Consider the following 20,345-nt stretch of genomic DNA (forward strand, 5'->3'; position numbering starts at 1 on the left):
GTAACTTCAGTTAAAAGCATCAAAATGTTGGACTAAGAAATGATGGAATGGTAATTTAAAGTTTGTTAGAGCTGGTTGTCTTTAAACGGACTAAGAAATGATGGAATGGTAATTTAAAGTTTGTTAGAGCTGGTTTCCATCCTAAAAATTTAGGTTTTTAAGGAAACTTCTCAAAAAAAAACATCCAAACTCAGGCAACTGCGAACTAGAGATTGGCATATTTACCCCCTGATTTGACACCTGTATCCCTGATGCCAGATAATGAAAACCACAGATTGCTTTCCTCTATTATCTATCAGAAAGTATCAATGTCTCCAGTATTTAGAAATCAACTTTCGTACACCTTAATACTTTTTTATGGGTCAAATGGGCCCAAAAATCAATAAAAATTGATAAAAATCCACTAAAACGGACAATTTTACCCCCTGGTTTGTCCAGTTGCACTATGAATGTGATAGTTTCAAGTCAGAATTGTAATTTTCCAGAGTATATTACACAAAGATCAAGTTAGAACTATTTTCAAAGATATTTTAGGCGAGATAAGCAGTGAAAATTGCTCAAATTATGTAAAAATTCAATAAAATGGGCATTTTCACCCCCTGAAGCGTCATAAATGAAACTAAATACAGTTGACAAGAAATATTTCTGGTGTATCGCATGTTACGAGTGATTAATCGTTAATTGCACGACAAAACATACGATTCCGAGGTAATCGTCAGTAAATAATCATTAGTAAATCATAGGTTTGAAAAAGAATCTTTTTCTAACTTTTATATTTTTGTAAACATTCGAAAACCTCCTTTTTTTCTTTTGTTTAAAAAGAAAACATTGCAGTGTAATTTTTCTTTGTTCTTTTATATTGAAGAAAAAAAAGTTTTTGTTTTTTTATTATATAGTAAAAAAAAGTCTCTGGAGAGAAAAGAATAAGGGGACAAAAGTGTCCCCCCGCCGAAGAGTGCAAAAAGTGGTAATAGTGCAATTAACGATTAATCGCACTCCTCTAAACCAATCAGATTCGAGTAATTTCGCACGGCTGACGATTAGTACTAGTAATCGTATGGTTTGGAGTGCAATTAACGATTAATCACGAGTAACAAAGGAGAAAATAGTAATTTGCACGAGTCCGAAGGACGAGTGCAATTACGGTATTTTCTCCTTGTTACGAGTGATTCATCGTTAATTGCACGACAAAACATACGATTCCGAGGTAATCGTCAGTAAACATTCGAAAACCTCCTTTTTTTCTTTTGTTTAAAAAGAAAACATTGCAGTGTAATTTTTCTTTGTTTTCAATTAAAAGAAGCTATTGTAACGTAAAATGTGTTTGTTCTTTTTTATATTGAAGAAAAAAAATGTCTTTGTATTTTATTACATAGTAAAAAAAAGTCTCTGACACAGGACTTGGGAGAGAAAAGAAAAGAGAACAAAAGTGTCCCCCCGCCGAAGAGTGCAAAAAGTGGTAATAGTGCAATTAACGATTAATTGCACTCCTCTAAACCAATCAGATTCGAGTAATTTTGCACGGCTGACGATTACTATAATAATAACAATAATAATAAAATATAAAGCTATGTACAAATATTAAAAGTGCATGTGGGTGAAACATCCTTTAGAGCGCTTACAAAAGAGCCTAAATTTTCTTGAGATTTGACAGAAGATGGTAATTTGTTCCAGGTAGAAGCAGCTCTAAAATCGAATGTGTTTACTCCAAAGGCACTGTTGTGATTTTTATATAAAGGGAGAGACAAGGTGTGACCAGAACGAAGATTATACTTTGATTGTAATGTGACAAATATACCATGCATTATGCGAGGTCCAAGTCCATGGAGAGATTTAAAGTTCCACGTGCATGAAGACAAAATATATTCATTGTCGAGAACTTCAGCTGTTGTTGAATCAGGGATACCTTCGCATAAGAATTGCTTCCATACATGACACATTTCGCATTCAACCCATTATAGGCATCATCCTCTTCAGTGACTATGCATTTTATGCCTGTACATCTGTGAATTTCGATTCGTGCGCTGTGCCTAGACTTAGCCCTACCCTTTGTAAAATGTCTTGCCACCTCAATTACTTCGTTTGTGTCGCCAGCTAAAAAAGCTTCAACTCTTTCAGAATAGTTGTACCGGTCCGTATAAATAATGCCAAGTTTGCGCAATTCTACCTCAAGTTCAATAAATTTTTCGCTTTCTTCACGCCAAGCTTTATCGCGATTTTCGTTATTCTCCTTCTGGGCTAATTCCGCTGCATCAAGCAACTGGCATTTCTTCAACATTAGCAAAAACAGTCTTAACGTAACGTCAAGCATTATGTGAAGAACTGGCGGAACCACATCATCTAAGGAGACAATGGGAGACAACAGAGCGTGGTGTATGTTCCTGTGGAGTTTGCCGCGGGAACGACGATTTAACCTACCCTAAGCACACTGGAAACTGTCATCCTTATCATCATCCTCATTTACACTCATCTCATCGTCAACCCCCTCCCTCGCACAAGCGCCCTGACCCTTTCGACCCTCTTTACGATCGTCAATCACATTTCCTGTGTACAAGGCTAAAAGATCATCAACAGTGCGGGGGTAATATCCGGGCAATCCTCGGGGGTATGTAGTCTATCATGGTTCTTCAAATGTGACATTCCACTTAGGGCTAGGGTAAGTTGAAGAAAAACCTTGATGTCCTAAGCAGTCATATCCACGAAATGGTAATCACCAGCTAACAACTATGAATAAATAAATAAATAAATAAGATGTTAATAAGAGCATTAAAATATTTTAAAATTTCAATTAATGCTTAGTAACGAGGAGAAAAAGAATGAATATGATTAATGGAAAACCAAGAATGCAGCCTACGTGCTGTGATAGATGGTGCTTGAGACTAGGTTCTCAACTTCAATTGAGCTAAAATGATCAGATTTGGATGAAATTTGGCACACTTGTTCCTTGGGTGAATATCTGGGGGTGTTTTTTGCATTTTTTGAAAATTTACATTTTTAAGAGTGTGATCACGAGTTTTCGCCAAAACGAGGCTAAAACTTTGAGGCAGGCTGGAGACTTCAAAAATGATAGGATTTGGTTGAAATTTGGCATACTTGTTCCTTTCTCTGGGGGTGTTTCTTTTTTTTTTTGAAAATTTTTATTTTTAAGGGTGTGGTCACGAGTTCTCGCCAAAACGAGGCTAAAACTTTGGGGCAGGCGGGAGACTTCAAAAATGATAGGATTTGGTTGAAATTTGGCATACTTGTTCCTTTCTCTGGGGGTGATTCTTTTATTTTTTGAAAATTTTCATTTTTAAGGGCGTGGTCACGAGTTCTCGCCAAAACGAGGATAAAACTTTGGGGCAGGCGGGAGACTTCAAAAATGATAGGATTTGGTTGAAATTTAGCACACTTGTTCCTTTATCTGGGGGTGTTTCTTTTTTTTTTTGAAAATTTTTATTTTTAAGGGCGTGGTCACGAGTTCTCGCCAAAACGAGGATAAAACTTTGGGGCAGGCGGGAGACTTCAAAAATGATAGGATTTGGTTGAAATTTAGCACACTTGTTCCTTTATCTGGGGGTGTTTCTTTTTTTTTTTGAAAATTTTTATTTTTAAGGGTGTGGTCACGAGTTCTCGCCAAAACGAGGCTAAAACTTTGGGGCAGGCTGGAGACTTCAAAAATGGTCGGATTTGGTTGAAATTTTGCACACTTGTTTCTTGGGTGAATATCTAGGGGTGTTTTTTTCATTTTTTGAAAATTTTCATTTTTAAGGGCGTGGTCATGAGTTTTTGCCAAGACGAGGCTAGAACTTTTGGGCAGACTGGGAACTTCAAAAATAATCAGATTTAGCCGAAATTTTGCACACTTGGTACTCGGGCGAATCCCTGGGGGTGCTTTTCATTCTTTCAAAATTTCCATTTTCAAGGGCGTGCTGACGAGTTTTCGCCAAAACGAGGCTAAAACTTTGGGGCAGGCTGGGGACTTCAAGGGCGAATCCCTGTGGGTGGTTTTCATTTTTTTTAAATTTCCATTTTAAGGGGGTGGTCATGAGTTTTTAGTTGAAATTTGTTACAATTTTACAATTGGGCCTACGAATGATTTAAAAACACTGAAGTTGAGCCCAGTGCGGTTAGCACTTTCGACAGTTTGATATAGAGAAGTACTAAAAAAAGTACTTAAAGCTAGCAGAAAGAATTTAAACTTGAAGTAGCCTCGGTGTTGGGGTAAGCATAGGGCAGGCATAATGTGGTAGCAGACTACTAAATATTATAAATATTTAAATAAATAATATAAAATTAAATAATATTTTTACGATTAAGATATACAATTAAAATGGGATGAAAATTAAATATAAAATAATAATGACCTAACCAAAGTGGTCTTCAAGTTTGTTTTTGAAAGATGAATGTCCTTTTGTTGTCGTAAGTCCACCAGGGAGATCATTCCAGAGTTTAACTCAGGAATTGCAACTGCTCCGTGAATGATGTTATGCATCATTGTAAGGTTGCGACTTTTCCTTTTAGTTTCTAGGGTTTTCCATTCTAAATCGTTCAATATTCTCGTTGGGCTGGGAGTGATGGTTCTAGTCAGCATAAACAAAGCGAGCAGATTTCCTTTGTATCGTTTCAATTCGGTCTCGCAGTCCCTGATTGCTCTCTCCGATAGGGTTCCAGACAGTAGATGCGTAGTTGAGAATTAGGTTTATGTACGTCTTACAGGCTTTTGATTTTGGTGGCTTTGGTGCATCCTCTCAGATTTCGCTGTAAGAAGTTTCGTATTTGTGTACCTTTTTTGCAAACCATATCAATGTGTGTATTCCATTTCAAGCGTTTGTTAATAATGACACCAAGATATTTGGCATTGTCGACACTTTCAAGAATCACATTGTGAATGGTGTAGTCAGCGAGAAATGGTTTTGTTTTATTAGTTATACGCAAAAGTTAAGTCTTCCCATATTCGGAGGTTATTTAAGTCGTTTTGTAAAGTTATTATGTCTTCAAGTGAAGATATGGTTCGGTAGAGATAAGAATCATCTGAAAATAATCGTATCTCTGACTCCATACAGTACCTGACCCCGAGAATGTAGTAAACCCCGAGAATGTAGCTTTCTCATTTTTTAGCATTGTAGCCCTAACGATAGTTCAACTTCATAAAAATTTGTTTCAGAGCATACTGTTACATCTTACTGATTATTTCTGGACAGAAAATTTTAACTTAACGAAAATCTGAATGGAAGTTGATTGGATATTACCCGAACTGAGACATTTTTTAGATAAATCCTCTCTAAATCGAAATCTATTGGAATTAAGTTATGATGATAGGGTATTTTCTTAGTCCTAATGAACTAAGGAAATGGGGAAAATAGTCCATTTCAATATTTACTGTTCTGATTTAGATATTTTGACGAAAATGTTTGACCTAACTTTTGGGGTTAGTTGACCTACAATTTGGGGGCCTTTATAACCCGACATAAAAAATCTGTCAAATTTTATAAAACTTGTTTGTTGTACTTTTATAACATGAAAGCACTACCTGAGAGATGATTAATGTTGAAATTTTGAGCTTTTACGACGTGTCCCAGACCCGTTGGGGCCCAAGCCCAATCAGAAAATTTGCCTAAGTTTGGAGCAATAGAATTTCTATTCCAATTTGGACTTAAGTAGAAATTTTTGGACCCGATTTGGGAAAAAGTTCCACCGGGGCTGTGAGGCAGGGGTGTTGTTACATTATTCACATATTTCAACACAAAATTTTCAACCTACAAAATAAAAACAACTTTCTTGTCTCTTCTTTTCGTCCTTCCTTTTATTTCTCCTCATTTGTAGTACGATGAAATTAATATATTTGTTAATTTTTTGTCAGCGTTTATTTTTTTTATTATTATTATTTTTATTTTTTTTTATTAATTGTATTTCAGGCACTTCCATATATCTCAATGGCTATTCGTCCTATTTATAATAAGTAAACTAAATAAATAAATAAATTATTATGTAAAAAAAAAGAAATTATATATAACTTTCAATTGCAAAAATATACGTACGACCAAAAGTTGATTCGCTGAATTGAGATCCAAATTATAAATTGAAGCTTGGATAAAATTGTACAACTGCCCTATCTGGGCAAGTTGAAATACAGAGCTATATATCTCAGTGAGGCCTATTCACTTCTGAAAGATATAACTCTGCAGGCAAGGCTTAGAACTCGGAGAAATTCTAAATGGTGGAGACTAAGTATAGTATCAGACAGTATTCATTAGAATTGGATTGAGAAATATGAAATAAATTAAAAATCAATTAAAAAAAAAAAAAAAAATTTATCTTAAACAATAACTATTTGTCGGAACAAAAGAAGAGCAAAGTAGTGTTGTTGAATGTGAGATTGATGCTTGAAAATAAGCTTGTGAAAAAAAGAAGTCAGATCGTGATCGGCTATTGAAGGTAAAAAAAAAAAACTCGATTGCTTGAAAAATGGCTAAACATGAAGTACTAGAAATATAATAATTCAAATTTGAAATATAGAAAATAAAATATTTATTATCTTATCGACAACTTGGGAGACTAGAGACTTGAAAGAAAATAGACAAAACTAGAAGTAAATTGCAGCTTGGATTGGAGAATTGTGGAGATATTGAATTGTTGTTGATAGAAGTCTTACTAGTAGTAGTAGTGATTGTTGAAATGTCGAATTTGTCGAGTGTCATAACTAATGTTGCAAATATATTGCAAGACTCACATCTAATAAATATTTTTTTAAAGAATTGCGAAATTTATAGAATCAACCTCTTCCGAATAGCCTTTGGGAGATCATTCAAAAGGCGACTTGCCTTACCAATAAAAAGTTTTTCAGATACATTACATACATAATTAGAATCAATCTCTTCAACATTACGTGTTGGTCTCCAGCAGCTCTCAGATGGAAGCCCTTTAGGTATGATGGGAAATCCTCCAGATGAATCGACTTGTGGGCAAGTTTTAAGAGTTCGAATTCAACCCGCTGTTGCATTGGTAACCAGCCAAGGTTTATACGTCCTCAGTTGTTGAATACTTTAGCGTTACAAAGGATGCGCTTTCGACATAGAAGCTTATCAAGTTTTTGAATTGATATTGCGGAAGGTTCCAGAATAACGAGCAACAATAGTTGATCCTCGGTACATAGTGCTTCTGCGAGTTGCTTACGTAAGCGATACGATGCAGTGCAACGAAGGTATCGAAGAACATATAGCTTTGCATATACCGATTGACAAAGTTTGTTAACATGACCCTCCCAGTTCAAATTTTCGTCGAACTGAACACCAAGCAGTTTATATACGGTAACTCTGGGTAACTCTTTCGACCAATTGATTTGTGTGATGAATATGGAAGGTCGGATGGGTTGGGTTAGCGAGATCGTGCAGCTTACCCATTCTGGAAGTCGATAGGAGCATGATCTTTGTCTTTTTGTTGTTGAAAGTATGAATTTCACTTAGAGAACAATAATTTCCGATGAATACCGAAATTCCATTCTCAACAACCGAATCTTTTCACCTACATTCTGGGGGTTAAAAAGTGAAAAAAATCCAATTTTCAGAATAACAAAATGCTCTTTAGAATATTTTTTTCGCATAAAACATTTCTAAGATTTGCTGTTAGAATTAATCCAATTGAAAAAATATCAAGATTTTACTATTACTAGATTTAAAGCCATAAAACCAAACCTATATTCTGGGAGCTATAACAAAATGGAAGTCAACTTCAAGGACCAAAAAAATTGGTCTATCTATCAAAAGTAATGAAACTAACCCCTGGGAAAGGATTTTGGGAGTTCAAAATTTCGTTGAAAATATTCAATATCTTGTAAAATGCAAATCTACATCTTTCAGGTGTGATTCAAATTTCACCTACATTCTCGGGGTCAGGTGCTGTAGTGCTCAAGTTTGTGGCAAAGTTTTGAATGGTCAACCTTGTCGAAAGCTTTGCTGAAATCGAGCAGAATCGAATCAACTTAACACGGTACGACTATTCAACCCCCATCAGCTCAAACCCTGAGTCTGAGACGAAAGTCTTCATCCTGCAACTCTCTCAATACATCTTGAAATGGCTTAAGTACTATGGACGAATTCCCCAAACAATCCGATGCAAGATAAAGTGCAAACATGTGAACATCGTGAACTGAAAGAACTTGATCATCGAAAATTACCTCAAAATGCAGTTTCATTCGCTCGCCCTCTTTGCCCCACCCCCCCCCCCCCAAGAGCAACCCAACTACATTTTCAGCACTATCTTGGTAAGATATTAGGTCTTTCTTCACTCTTATGTTCCTCACAATGGAAGTAATGAAGTTTACTAGCTCCCCATATCTGAGAACTCTAGCTGGCCAATAAGCCTCTTTCTTACCCAGAAGGCGCATAGTTTCAACTTCAACGTAACTTCTTAGTGACGGTAATGAAGCCAAAACCGTCAGTGTCATGAGAGCATTTAATTACTTTATCATGCGAGCTTTTTTTGGAGATTGCACTTTTTAACTGTTGGGGAAGGACAAGGATTGGAGGCAGCTCCGTTTGGAAAACTGGTTGCTTAGTTCAAATTGAAGATTGATTGAAAAATTACAATTAGAACAATAAATTAGAGAAATTGATCTTAAAAATGACAAAGTAATGGCTATGACTAATTGAGTGAATATAACATAATTGAATGCTTAAATGAACTTAAATTTGACTAACAAAAAAATGCCTAAAAATGACCTAGCCTAATGTCTAGACCTAAACGGACCCAACCTAAATGGCATGAAAAGGAGCACAAAAAGCAAACAGAAAGGCACAAAGGCAAACAAAAAAGGCAAAAAAGGCAAACAAGAAAGNGGGGCTGTGAGGCAGGGTGTTGTTAATTATTCAACATATTCAACACAAATTTCAACCTACAAATAAAAACAACTTTCTTGTCTCTCTTTCGTCCTTCTTTTATTTCTCCTTTTGTAGACGATGAAATTAATATATTTGTTAATTTTTTGTCAGCGTTTATTTTTTTTATTATTATTATTTTTATTTTTTTTTATTAATTGTATTTCAGGCACTTCCATATATCTCAATGGCTATTCGTCCTATTTATAATAAGTAAACTAAATAAATAAATAAATTATTATGTAAAAAAAAAGAAATATATATAACTTTCAATTGCAAAAATATACGTACGACCAAAAGTTGATTCGCTGAATGAGATCCAAATTATAAATTGAACGCCTTGGATAAAATTGTACAACTGCCCTATGGGCAAGTTGAAATACGAGCTATATATCTCAGTGAGGCCTATTCACTTAAAAGATATAAACTCTGCAGGCAAGGCTTAGAACTCGGAGAATTAAATTGTGGAGACTAAGATAGTTATCAGACAGTATTCATTAGAATTGGATTGAGGAAATATGAAATAAATTAAAATCAATTAAAAAAAAAAAAAACAAATTTATCTTAAACAATAACTATTTGCGGAACAAAAAGAAGAGCAAGTAGTGTTGTTGATGTGAGATTGATGCTTGAAATAAGCTTGTGAAAACAGAAGCAGATCGTGCTCGGCTATTTAAGGTAAAAAAAAAAAACTCGATTGCTTGAAAAAATGGTAAAACATGAAGTACTAGAAATATAATAATTCAAATTGAATATAGAAAATAAAAATTTTTTCTTATCGACAAACTTGGGGAGACTAGCGACTTGAAAGAAAATAGACAAAACTCGAAGTAAATTGCAGCTTGGTGGAGAATTGTGGGATATTGAATTGTTGTTGATAGAAGTCTTACTAGTAGTAGAGTGATGTTTGAAATGTCGAATTGTCGAGTGTCATAAACTAATGTTGCAAATATATATTGCAAGACTAACATCTAATAAATATTTTTTTAAGAATGCGAAATTAATAGAACACCTCTTCCCGAATAGCTTTGGGAGATCATTCAAAAGGCGACTTGCCTTACCAATAAAGTTTTCAGATACATTACATACAAATTAGAATCAATCTCTTCAACATACGTGTTGGTCACCCAGCAGCTCTCAGATGGAATCCCTTAGGTATGATGGGAAATCTCCAGATGAATCGACTTGTGGCAAGTTTTAAGAGTTCGAATTCAACCCGCTGTTGCATTGGTAACCAGCCAAGGTTTATTACGTCCTCAGTTGTTGAATACTTTAGCGTTACAAAGGATGCGATTCGACATAGAAGCTTTCAAGTTTTGAATTGATATTGCGGAAGGTTCCAGAAATAACGAGCAACAATAGTTGATCTCGTAACAAAGTGCTTCTGCGAGTTGTTACGTAAGCGATACGATGAGTGCAACGAAGGTATCGAAGAACTATAGCTTTGCATATAGATTGACAAAGTTGTTAACATGACCCTCCCAGTTCAAATTTCGTCGAACTGAACCCAAGCAGTTTATATACGGTAACTCTGGGTAACTCTTTCGACCAATTGATTTGTGTGATGAATATGGAAGGTCGGATGGGTTGGGTTAGCGAGATCGTGCAGCTTACCCATTCTGGAAGTCGATAGGAGCATGATCTTTGTCTTTTTGTTGTTGAAAGTATGAATTTCACTTAGAGAACAATAATTTCCGATGAATACCGAAATCCATTCTCAACAACGACTTTTCACCTACATTCTGGGGGTTAAAAAGTAAAAAATCAATTTTCCGAATAACAAAATGCTTTTAGAATATTTTTTTCGCTAAAACATTTCTAAGATTTGTGTTAGAATTAATCCAATTGAAAAAATATCAAGATTTTACTATTACTAGATTTAAAGCCATAAAACCAAACCTACATTCTGGGGGCGATAACAAAAATGGGAGTCAACTTCAGGACCAAAAAAATTGGTCTATCTATCAAAAGTAATGAAACTAACCCCTGGGAAAGGATTTTGGAAGTTCAAAATTTCGTTGAAAATATTCAATATCTTGTAAAATGCAAATCTACATCTTTCAGGTGTGATTCAAATTTCACCTACATTCTCGGGGTCAGGTGCTGTAGTGCTCAAGTTTGTGGCAAAGCTTTGAATGGTCAACCTTGTCGAAAGCTTTTCTGAAATCGAGCAGAATCGAATCAACTTAACACGGTACGACTCTTCAACCCCCATCAGCTCAAACCCTGAGTCTGAGACGAAAGTCTTCATCCTGCAACTCTCTCAATACATCTTGAAATGGCTTAAGTACTATGGACGAATTCCCCAAACAACCCGATGCAAGATAAAATGCAAACATGTGAACATCGTGAACTGAAAGAACTTGATCATCGAAGATTACCTCAAAATGCAGTTTCATTCGCTCGCCCTCTTTGCCCCCCCCCCCCCCCCAAGAGCACCCCCCCCAACTACATTTTCAGCACTATCTTCGTAAGATATTAGGTCTTTCTTCACTCTTATGTTCCTCACAATGGAAGTAATGAAGTTTACTAGCTCCCCATATCTGAGAACTCTAGCTGGCCAATAAGCCTCTTTCTTACCCAGAAGGCGCATAGTTTCAACTTCAACGTAAGACTTTGCGTCTTTAACATAAGAGAGCATAACAGACTGTACAAGCCACATAGATCTCTCAGATGGAAGGATTTCGTAGCCGTGGTTTGATAAGATGGTTCGTAATGAACGAAAGGTTGAGTTAAGGGCTCTGACCATAGTCCAAAAATTGATTTTGGTATTTGAACATAAAAGTTATATTTCAGGTTCCTTAACACTTTTAACAAAGAAATTCCTTTATAAATTGCTTTTTAATCGAATCCCTTAAGAGTAATTAAGAATTTAATTGCAAAAATTACGTCATGAACTTTAAAAAGATGTTAATAATATGTTGCATCACCCTCTTTTACAAAAAGTGCTTAGTTTTAATGGGTAATTAACTTTTTTGTTTCAAAATTTCTTTACACTGTCCGCAAAGAATTGAACTATTTTAAATTTTGCGGAAAATTTTTCTAAAAAGATGTGTCAAAAGTTATGACTGTTTTTTTAAGCAAAATTCAGATGAAAAATTGAAAAACCACTATTTTGAAGATTTCGAGACAAAGAAGCATTTACAAAAATTTTCCGCAAAAAGTTTTATTGTTCGGTAAAAGATACACCATGTACTGCGAAAAATTTTCCAAAATGTTTTTTCTTCGCCGAAACTAAGCTCTTCAAAGTTGAAATACTCTTCCTTGCAAAAGTCTTCATTTTCTTCTTCATCAAATTTTTTCAATGCAATTTTTGAATTTTCAGATTCAGGAATAGTTTGTCTAACAAAAAATGTATAACATGCCATAGTTTTGTTGGTTACATCAGTCAGAAAACACATTTTAAACACGGCAATTATGAAAAATTCACTATGGTCAGAGCCCTTAAACAAGCGCAACATCGACCGCAATCCTACCACCTCTTCTGGGCTCAACTTACGATCAACAGTAACCCCCACATTACCCAAGGCACTTACCTTAGGGTCCTTGATGAACTTTCTCAAATCAGGAAACTTCTTAGTGACGGTAATGAAGCCAAAACCGTCAGTGTCATGAGAGCATTTAACCACTTTATCATGCGAGCTTTTTTTGGAGATTGCACTTTTTAACTGTTGGGGAATTTGAACAAGGATTGGAGTCAGCTTCCGTTTGGAACTGGTTGATTATGTTCAAACTGAAAGATTGATTGAAAAATTACAATTAGAAAATAAACAAGAGAAATTTATCTTAGAAAATTGACAAAAGTAATTGATGTTTTTTGGATAATTGAATATATGACTAATTGAGTGAATATTGACAATAATTGAATGCATTAAATGAACTTAAATTTGACTAACAAAAAAACATGCCGAAAAATGACCTAGCCTAATCAGGGGGGGTACAGCCGCAGGGTACTAACCCATAGGGTACTAACCTGATTTTTAAGAAAAATTGTCTTAGGTACCACCACCCCCTTTTTAGTACCGGGTACTTACTTTTTCTTAAGGAAAAAGGGACCCCCACCCCCCTTTTAGTACCGGGTACTTACTTTTTTTTAAGGAAAAAGGGACCCCACCCCCTTTTTAGTACCGGGTACCAGCTTTAAAATTACCAAGGAAAATAGGAGACACCACCCTTAAAACTTGCCAGGCATTAAGCATGGTCCCAATCTTTCAAAAGCCAGCAAAAGCAGCTCTTTGTTGTTATGACTTGTATATACCATGTTTTTAACTCAGATCCTCTTAAAAGTTCTTTAAATCGAACACAACTTTTGATTACAAAGGTAAAACAAGGAAATTCCTTGGCAAAAGTAAAATATTATATAGCTGTAATAACGGCAATAAAAGTATATATCTATCAGAAGAAGTAAAAATCAAGTTGATAAAAATTGAAGAATAGTATGAAAGCTTGGATTGGATGAATTTCCTTATTTTTTCTTCAATAGATTGGTAATTTATTCAAATTATTCAAAACTGTGTCAATCTTATGAAAGAAGTTGAAATAGAAAATAGTTGCATTGTTGGTTCTGGTTGGCTTTGCTTAGTTGACCTGCCTCCGTCTTAATTGTCATAAACAGACAAACAATCAGACAAACAAACAAATATAAACACAAATAAGCTATAGGGTATAATATAAACTGTAATAAACTAAAATAAACTAGCCCAGGCTGTAAGAATCATCAGTTTGGATAAGAATTTTATTGTTTAAAAGACAGATTGTATCACTTTGGATGCAACAGCTTGTAATTCTTTTCATCAGAAGGCAATGACAAACATATACCTCGTTCTAACTTGAGATATCAAAGACGAACTATCCTTCTCACTAATTAAAACAATACTGATTTTGAACAATAGCTTTCTTTACATTAGCTATTTCAATATTTGTATAACTTAGTGGTCATAAAATCCTCCTCTTAGAAAGTAGGGAAAGTACCCATGAATTTGAATAAAATAATTCTTTATTGATAGAAACATAACAGTTCTTTTTTCTGAAAACTATTGAAACTAACAACCTCCAAACTTCCCTACATACTTGATAAGCAGGGAAAGTACCTTCAATTGGAAGGGGGGACTTTTCAATACTGTCAGATACTGTAAGCCATAACAAGGAAATCTTTCTCGTCAAAATCCTGAAATTTGAAGACAAAAAATTAAGCAAATGTACCATATTCAGGGCCTGAGTACTTGAAGAAAAATTGAAATGATACCCACCCCACCCTAAAATTGGTACCGGGTACTAACTTAAAATTGGAGATATACCCACCCCCACCCCAAAATTAGTACCGGGTACTAACTTTTTTGAATTTCCAAATTAGACACCACCACCCGGCTATGGGTTAGTACCCTGCGGCTGTACCCCCCCTGGCCTAATGTCCAGACCTAAACCGGACCCAACCTAAATGTGCATGAAAAGGAGGCACAAAAAGCAAACAAAAAAGGCAAACAAAAGCAAACGCTGTTTTCTGCTGTTTTTTTGGGTCAATCTCTTATTAACTTTGTATCATAACTTTATATTGAATAAATATTTTAGTGAAATTTCTTCACAGTGGTGACCTCCTAAGATCAAAGAATCTCTTCAGTGAAAATGAAAGTTATAGCACTTTTCTACAAGATCTTCATTTTCTTTTTCATTTTCATCTTCGTTTTCAGAATTTTTTTAAAGACTTATATTTCAAATTGTTCCACTCACAAATATCTCTCCAACGATACCAAATTTATAAAGATTGAAGAATTCCTTCAAAAGTTATAGGTGAAAGAAAAAAGAGTGCACACTTATCGTGAACAGACTTTAAATGAGTTTTCGTATTTTTGACCTAATTCGATGAAAAACGTCTTTCCTAGATTTACTTTGGAACAATTTTTGGTATTTTCGAGTTAGAATAATGAAATACTAAATTCATAATTTTTCAAAAAAAAGTCTTTGATGATTTGATTGTTGATTGTTTCATTTTCTGCTCTCGTTTCTTGGAAATCTCTTCGGAGATCTTCTGAATCAGTGGGATGACGTTCGATGATTCGAAAAGGGTCATCTTTTTGGGAGTCTCGATCGCGTCGTCAATCTCATTTTGCAATGGGGTGGAATTGGCTCATCATCAAAACACTCTTACTCTTAATCTATCTCACCCTACAAATTTCTGCCATTAACATGTCATATATTTTCAATTTAAATGAAATAAATATCATTAGTGTTACTACTAGTTTAAACTAATTTTTTTCTGATTTTTTTGCATGAAAGTAGGATACCATCATAGATCAAAGATGGCTCGAGATGATTTTTGCAAAAAAAATTTGTTGGCTCAAAAAACGCATGTTCATCTATAAGAATCACCATTAATAAGCATACATCAATGTTCTTAGTCAAATTACTCAATTTTTTTATGAGATAGATGTTTCGTTTGCTCATGAGGGCGCTTACTTTTGAAGAATATGTGTGTTTAGACATGAAATTTTGGTTGCTTTGCGTGTTTTTATAGAAAAACTGGCCAAATTCGATATTTATTTATAAGCACATCGTCAATTACTTAGGTATTAGCTTTTCTCGAGATTTGCTCTTTCATTCTTTATGATTTTTTGCACAAAGATGCATAACTATAAACCCTCGAATGTGACGGAGCCCGATTTTCGAGAAAAAAAAATTGGGGGCAAAAAACGGCTAAAAAAAGGGTTTCTTGGACTTTGTGAAATATTGGATTATAGTTTTTTTCTGATTTTCAGCATGAAAGTAGATAAAAGATGGCTCAAGCAGGTTTTTGTAAAAAAAGGAATCTTTCAGCTCAAAATACGCATCTTTATCTATAAGAATCACTATTAATAAGCATACATCAATGTTCTTAGCCAAATTACTCAATTTTAGTCTTGAATATGAAAGAATATTTCAAGAGCATGAAATTTAAGTTTCTAAGCGTTTTTTTTTTTATAGAAACAAACGACTAATTTTAATAGATCGTCACTATTGTGTTCTGAATGATTGTTTAACGGTCATGCTCATGCAGATATCAATTATATATGTGTTAAATGCATAACCAGGTAGGTCCTTAAAAGTATCACTTGTTTTTGTCTAATGAGGTTTTTCTCGAATTAGATTTCACAAATAAATCCGGCTTGGTATTCTAGCCTTACTTTCAAAGATTTTTCCTTGCAAAAGTACGAAAAGAAAACGCTAGAGAACATTTTTTTTAAATGAGATTGATAAACATTTGAAAAAATCAGATACATTCGAGCCGCCTATGACAGTTGCTCTTTGCGGATAAAGCTAGAACATCAATTGTTTCCTGAAGCAAAGGAAATACTATGGTCGCTCTCCACCGTTTTATGAGTCATTTATCCAGTGTCTCTTATAATTCCTTGCTAATCCTGATGTGTTTTCTCTGTAGTATCATCTTTTAGGACCTACCCCCGGAGGTCCTTTAATTTAGAGAATTTAACATTTGTTCGTTCGTTCGTTTGTCTGTTACCAGCTTTTCTCGGGATTGGCCTGCAATTGTTTTCTGATTTTTTTGCATAGTGATGATTTTTGGGCAAATTTGGGCCAAAATCTGCCTAAAAATTGGGTTTTTTAGACTTTTACATAAAATATATATATTTTCTTTGACCGTAAAAACCGGATTTTCTCATTTGGGGAAATTCCCTTTTGTCATTCTTAGGGAAAATAAGCATTTCTCGCGATTGACCTGGTATTCTTTTCTGATTTTTTGTACAACGATGTAAAATGGTATTGTTTGAAATCTGATAGAGCCCGATTTTCGAGAAAGAATTTGTTTGGGGCAAATTTGGGCCAAAAAGTGCCTGAAAATTCCTTTTTTAGTTTTTCCTGATTTTTTACACAGTGATGCGAAATTGTAATCCTTAGAATGAAAGACTTCAAGATGTTTTAAAAGAAAAAGTTTTAGCCAAATTTTGCATTTGTGGAAGTTGCTTCATTAGAATTTATCTTTAAAGAGCTAGAGTTATCTTTACATGAAAGAAAGGATTGTTTTTGTGTGTGTGACCAAGGGGGGGGTCGATAGTAAAATCTCAGACATATATGAGTAGTAAAAGGGTTTTTACTAATTTTTACATACCACCACCCAGACTCTTGGAAGAGGTATTTTACTACCCTGGTAGTAGGAGTTTTTGGGACAATTTGTCATGGATACCACCTATTTTTTTGGTTGCTTTTGGGACTGATTTTACAAAAAAAGCTAAATAAACCAGCTGCGCTGGAAGCTCCGGCTTAAGAGATTAAAAGATGTGAAAGATGAGCTTGTTGAGTTACAGTAGTTGTGTTAGAATGTAGCCCACAAACTACTAATCGGAACAGATCAGAAAGCAAAGTAATAATTCTATTGCAGAGCGAGTATGACAAATAATCTTAACAAATAAATAAACCAGCTGGAAGTTTAGCTCTTCTAAGTGATTACACATGCACTTTCTTGCCTAAAGAACCAACCCCACCCCCACCCACTCATCCTCGACTAAAAAGTTCAAAATTGGAGCTAAAGGAGATGAACATTTAGAAGTGAATATTTCCAAGTTCTTATACTGTAAATTAATTTTTTTCTAAACTTGCCAATAGCGAAGCCATGATGCGCCGTTGATTTGATTGTCCGGATAAAATTTTTGGGAGAAAAATAGCCTAAATTAGAGGCCACGACTTTGAGCTAAGCATTAGTTTTTCTGTTGGGATAATACTTGGAAGAGTAGGATAAACCAAATAAAATGGCACAATAGTGTGTATGTTATAAATAGTGGTATATTTGGAAAAAACCTGTTTCCTGTTTGAAAAATCTTCAAAAGGAATGGTCGCCCCAGCCAATGAAATTACTTTATTCATAGAAATTTTAGCGAGACTAATTTTAGCGTTTTAGCGAGTTCTCCCTATTTTCGCTAAAATAAATCTCGCTAAAACACACCAAATCGCCAGATCGCTAAAATTTAACTATTTAAATATACGTAGACTGGAGTCGTTTATAATGCGTGTAATACTAATAATACCAATACTAATAATAATAAAACGGGATTTAGTTTGTATAAACGACTGGAAGAATCCGGTGTTCCAGCCTTATAGATACAGGGGCTAGCTACGCAGAAACTTGCGTAGCGAGAAAAACAATTTATCAAGCAATAAACAAACTCTCAAAACAAAATCAACTCAAATGAAAAACTTTCAATACACAAATCCACACACATGTATTTCTCAAGAATTATTTTGAGCGGGAAAAAATTATAATTGCAAATATTGACACTTTTCTTTTGTTTGGAGTTAGTGCACAAAGGTTTCTAGACGACTAAAATTGTTCCATTCATTACTTTTTGCTTTATTTCTACTATGTATGAATTAGTCGTCTAGCTTGCTAGACTAAAATATACGCTAAAATAAGTCTCGCTAAAATTTCTACGATTAAAGTATGACAAAGTCCAAAAAATAATTTTCAGTTATAACACTGTGAAAATTTCTCCGATCTTGTTCAAATTTACACAGGAATTGTGTTTTAGTATACTTTACTGAATTCTCATAGTGATATGTTTGTAAAAAATCTGTGTCGGGTTTGAAAAATCAAAAGTAACGGTCGTAAGCCGCGATGAAATTACGACAAAGTCCAAAAACGATCATTTCAGCCATAACACTGTGACAATTTCTCCAATCTTGTTCAAATTTAAAAAGGAATTGTGTTTTCGTATCCTTTACTAAATTCTCATAGCGATATGTTTGTAAAAAATCTGTGTCGGGTCTGAAAAATCAAAAGGAACGGTCGCCAGCCGCAATGAAATTACGACAAAGTCCAAAAACGATCATTTTCAGCCATAACACTGTGAAAATTTCTCCAATTTTGTTCAAATTTAAAAAGGAATTGTGTTTTAGTATCCTTTACTGAATTCTCATAGTGATATGTTTGTGAAAAATCTGTGTCGGGTTTGAAAAATCAAAAGGAACAGTCGCCAGCCGCGATGAAATTACGACAAAGTCCAAAAACGATCATTTTCAGCCATAAAACTGTGAAAATTTCTCCATTCTTGTTCAAATTTACACAGGAATTGTGTTTTAGTATTCTTTATTGAATTCTCATAGTGATATGTTTGTAAAAAATATGTGTCGGGTTTGAAGAATCAAAAGGAACGGTCGCCAGTCAACAATAATAATGATGAATACAAAACAGGATCATTTTCAGACATAAACATAACACCACAAAAACTACTCAGATCGTTTTCAAATTTTCACTGTAATGTAGTAATTTTAGTATTCTGTTTTAAATTCCAATGGATGTGTCAGATGTGTGTTTGAAAGTTTCATTGTCAAATTACCAACAGAATCTTATGGTTAGCCATATGCAAGATTTTTTAAGCACTCGATCAGCTGACGATTCATGGCAAAAATTTCTCCAAAGTCTTTCCACATTGTTAGAGAGCCAGTATGCATCAAAATTCTCATAAATCATGTCCAAAACATCATGAATAATGATGAAAATGATCAATTTTTCACTGAGATTTGCCAGTATTTGCTACACAGTCAACTAGTCAACTTTCGGCAGCCATCTTTTTCTTAAATACTTTCGGCCAATCAAATCACAGTATTATTTGAATCGGGTAATCCGTTTTTATTAAATCGGAATAGATTATCGGATTAGATAAACAAACAAAAAATGTCTTGAGCGTCGTCGGACGAGAGAGAATTTAAGGCTCCTAGGCCGGAGCAAGAATGATTAATTCTGTGACACATTTTTCACTTAGTGCAAAAAATAATGTTTTGCCCTTAGAATTAAATTCTTTTTTATATTGACAAAAAATTTTGAGAATTTTTTGTTTGCAGCAATCAACTTTCCAACAGAAAATTTTTTCAAGGTATAAAAACTTTTTCAGAAAAATCATCTAAAAAATTAAAAGAATTACAAAAATAGCTAAAATTTGCTAATTTTACCAGTTTTAACTACCCAGGTAGTAAATTTTTTTTTCGATTCATCGTCACACCACCACCGTAGTAAACGTCATTATGTCTGAGATTTTACTACCGACCCCCCCCCTGGAAAGCCAGTGTGAAACAAACTTCGTCATGTTTTTCGAGCTTACGTATCTCTATATCTGATATGACATTTACTGCATTCCAGGAGGTAGATGATACAGGTGCTTTTGTAGATCTCGCTGTCGAAAATCTGAATTGTTTTTCAGTTTGTTGGTGGATGAAGCTTGAGATTGAAGTTTTTTCTTTGTATAGTTGTATTTCAGGGAATCTGGATTTTGGTCCTTCTTTTTAACGCTATGAGAGTTTTTATTTAATAGCCTCCTCGGAGGAGGAAGAAGTTATATCTGATCGCCAAAAGTTACCTTCATGTTTTTATTTTATTTTCTTATCTCTGATCCTGTCTTTCTCTTTTCTGACTGTCTGAGTTTCTGAGACTTAGTTTCTCAATTCTGACTAAGTTTACATACCTGTATCATATTTTGACCAACCACATCATCGCACCGTGCGGGGTTCGAA

Source organism: Clytia hemisphaerica, unplaced genomic scaffold (assembly GCF_902728285.1).
Source record: "Clytia hemisphaerica strain Z4C2 unplaced genomic scaffold, Clytia hemisphaerica genome assembly, whole genome shotgun sequence".
In the NCBI taxonomy this organism is placed as follows: domain Eukaryota; kingdom Metazoa; phylum Cnidaria; class Hydrozoa; order Leptothecata; family Clytiidae; genus Clytia; species Clytia hemisphaerica.